General features: G+C 32.5%; 1 long non-coding RNA gene across 1 annotated transcript; it reads right to left on the bottom strand.

Annotated features, from left to right (window-relative positions):
- Nucleotides 1-476: 476 nt before the first annotated feature.
- LOC141487299 (uncharacterized) lies at nt 477-3,006 on the bottom strand. The gene is made up of 4 exons (XR_012468320.1): nt 2,892-3,006; nt 2,563-2,682; nt 2,324-2,508; nt 477-1,846 (listed from the first exon to the last, which is right to left on the bottom strand). It is a non-coding gene; the product is annotated as an uncharacterized lncRNA (long non-coding RNA).
- Nucleotides 3,007-3,749: the final 743 nt, after the last annotated feature.

The following is a 3,749-nucleotide window of genomic DNA, read 5'->3' as shown; positions in this document are numbered from 1 at the left end:
ACAAATGAATGTCTTAGAAGTAAAAAAAACACCAGTTGAAATATATTTGGTCAGGAAATACTCAACACATCATCAACTGAAAATTTATTTATACATGTATGTATGCATTGCGAGCACGTACAATTATGCACCTACCATTTATTAAAAAAAAATAATATATTAATCACTTTCAGATTCAAAACTTTCACCAATGTTCATAATAATAGGTGTAGTGTAATATCCATATCACAAAGAAGCTTTTCTCGTTCATACCATTTTTCTATGAGTGATTCAGTGTGTTTCACACATTTTGCCCAGGTTTCAGCGTTGCACTTCTCTAACGCTTCATACCACATACATACCACATATTTGTTATAGTAGGTTTTGCAATCAGCCAAAATTATTTCAATAGCATTAAAATCTGGGTGGTAAGGTGATAATCTTAATACCTCATGTCCATGTTCTCGTACCAGTTCATCTATAATATATAATAATAATAATAATAAATGTCTTTATTGTATTAAATGACATATGATATACAAATGAAATGAAAGTGTTGGCGAAGTCTAGCTCAGAGCTATTCTACTCAACCAACAGGGGTTTGAACCCCGATTTGAAAAAGAAAGTTCACAAGTTAGGTAAACGATAATTTTAGTAAATGGCTTTACTTAGTGGATTACAAAAATAATTGAGTGGCGCAGTGAACATAAATAAGTTATACAGGTTAATCACCATCACATATACATTATTGAAAACTTTCTAGCCTGAATAATTGCAGTCAATTAAAAGGTAAAATGTAAATTATCAGAATTTGCTATATTACATCATTGTGTGAGTAATAAATAGTTCTTCAATTTATATTTGAATTTATTTATGTTATATAACTTGAATTGGTCAGGAAGAAGATTGTACATTCGAATGGAGTTGAAAATAAAAGATCGTTGAAATATCGCAGTTTTGTGCTGGGGCATGGTCAGGGCAGATCTGTTTCTGACATTTTTTGAATGTATTCTAGAACGTGGAATGAATTTATGCAATAGAGCTGGTGGGTTGGACTTGTTTAGGAGTCCATGTGTGAATGAACCCAAGTGGAGTTGCCGTCTATTCTCCATGTTCAGCCAGTTGCACTCTTTGAGTTCATGGGAGATGGAGTCATATTTTCGTATTCCATAAATTAGTCTGCAACAACTATTCTGCACTTTTTGTATCCGATTACTATCATCTTTAGTCAAACAGGGACCAGGATATATATATCTTCCTTCCGGTTCATCTTAGCCAATTGCAATAATTCTGGTTTTGTTAATTTTTTCATCAAAATCAATGTTGTTTTTGTGTAACCAACTAACATTTTCCGATTTTCTTGAAGAACTGGTAGGCTGTTTATTCAAAATTTCACTGTGGTATAGTGCATTGTCCATTATAATTAAAGATGGTTCTTCCAAACTGGGAAGTAACTGTAAAGTAATCCACTTGGTGAACATTGTACTATTCATTTCTCCATGGTAATGTAAGGTCAAAGATTTTGAACAGAACAATAAACTGGCTTCTGGAATAAACCCTTTCATAGAACCAGCAGGCACAACAATAAATCGTTTACCATCATATCCTTCGGGTTTGCGTAAACTTTTTTCATTATCATCCTGCCAAAACTTTCTTTTATTTCCTCTTCTTCGGTTTTCCCGGTATTTGCGTAAAAAAATGCTCGTGAAACGATATAAGGTCTTTCAATCAAAGCTCTTCGATTATCATCTTTTTCAAATTTAAATCCCAGCTCTTTCAGTAAAACATTTGAAGACGATTTGCACATAGAAAAAATTTCCTTATTTTTCAGCTCATCGTTCAAAGATCGAAGGGTAAGATTTTTTTTCTGGAAGAAAATATTCAAATTAATATAGGTACATTTCAAAATTCATAGAATAGGAGAATTGATATTATAACTACACTTTAAATACGAGATACAAGTGAACCTTCAAATGTGAAAGAAAAATATATTTGACAATAAAGTTAACTAATTATCATACATCCAAGGCCTTTCCTGATACAGTTGTGACAGATAAAAATGGGGGGGGGGTTATATTTGGTTAGAATTTTTTCTCACTAGTCAGTGTCGTGTCTAAGTCATTTGCATCGAATAAAATCTTCTTTCTTTTTGAGAGATACACTTAATTTCATTGGTTGGAAATGACATTTGTCAAAATTTAACCTATGGTATAGCTAGAATTAGAAGTCCCGACCCAACACACTCAAACAGAAAACACGTGAAATAACATTTTTATCATATAGACATCTGAACAGTCAATTTGTACCGTCTTTCCTTCACCATATATTAAGAAGGTATACTCACTGTCTTTATACATATCGTACAGAGTATATCGTACTTCCATTTCCTGCCCTTCGGGTAAATCAGATGTTTTCTATTTGATACGATGTCTACTTTTTCCTGGAGTTGATGGAATGGGTTTGTGTTTATTTCTTTGTTTGATGTTGAACACCGTTTTTTTTAGATATTTTAAATGCATCTGCAACTCTCTAAAATACAGTTAAGAAAAGTTATGACATTTTTTTTATCATTTTAATGGTTACCTCTTGAACAGATGAAAATGGTAACAAAGGTCCTCCAAGCGCCCTCTCCCTTTCAAAATATTCGCACAAGTTCAACACAAATTGTTGTGTTTGTGAATTAAGAATACTTCCAGGCATAATCTGAAAAGGAGTATAAATATATTGTACATGTTTGGTATGACTTCATAGATTTAATTAATGTTATTTCTCTCATTATTGTTTCCACACTCCCAATTACTCTTGTATAATATACCGGTAATGCGGAATTATAGTCACAAATATCAATTGTGAGGTTGGAAATATTAAAATTAAAGAACCTTTATGAATAAAACACATTGTATTGTGCTTACTTTGAAAGTAATGATGATGCATTTAGCTTTGAAAAAAACTATTTTTGTAATATATTTGATTGCAAAATACTGTAAAAGTGACGAAAACAATACCCAATAACATAAAACAACGATACTGTCAACTGTCTATATCATGTCTGACAAATGTAGCTAAATTGTAAAACACTGTCGGCTGTCTGGTTATCTCTTTCCACTGTTATGAGTATTGATGGATCATCACTATAACATATATATATCTTCTTCAGGAAGTGTCACGAAACAATAGTTATTTAACACCCACAACACCGTTTCCATGATGGAAATGGGACATAATTGGTGTGATGGTTGCGAGAGACCCCTAACAATTTTCACCCGAGTGTCGACATGTATAATACGCAATAATGTCAAATCTGTGACACAATAACCGTGGACCCACTGGTCAAAAAAAAAACAACAGCCCTTTTCAGGGCTACATTATTCATACAAACAGTAGTAGATTATATGACAAAGGACTGCTTTGACTAAAAAAGTCGTGGTTGGGAATTCGTTAGTCATTGAATATATCTATGCATTATATGACAAATTACTATTTCCACTGAAAAGTCGAAGTTGGGAATTTGTTAGTCATTGAATATCTGTGCATATGATGAGTACTTCTTTAACTGAAAGTTGGAGTTGAAAATTTGTCATCATTGAATAAACATGCATATACTGGCGTCCGAAATTATCCTCAATAAACCAGAACGTTATATCTGCGCATAATCCTGACGTCTTGGGACCTGAATTTTGTAGAACGAGAACAAACCTGATATGATCTGTGTTGAAGAATATAAAAATTAAATTGCTTTGATCTGTTATATAACAAAAATTATAAGAAAT

This window comes from Leptinotarsa decemlineata, unplaced genomic scaffold, assembly GCF_025532065.1.
Source record: "Leptinotarsa decemlineata unplaced genomic scaffold, Ldec_3_MD MMD2_P_RNA_scaffold_2, whole genome shotgun sequence".
NCBI lineage: Eukaryota > Metazoa > Arthropoda > Insecta > Coleoptera > Chrysomelidae > Leptinotarsa > Leptinotarsa decemlineata.
The sequence above is the reverse complement of the archived record's forward strand: the minus strand, read 5'-3'. Positions and strand labels throughout refer to the sequence as shown.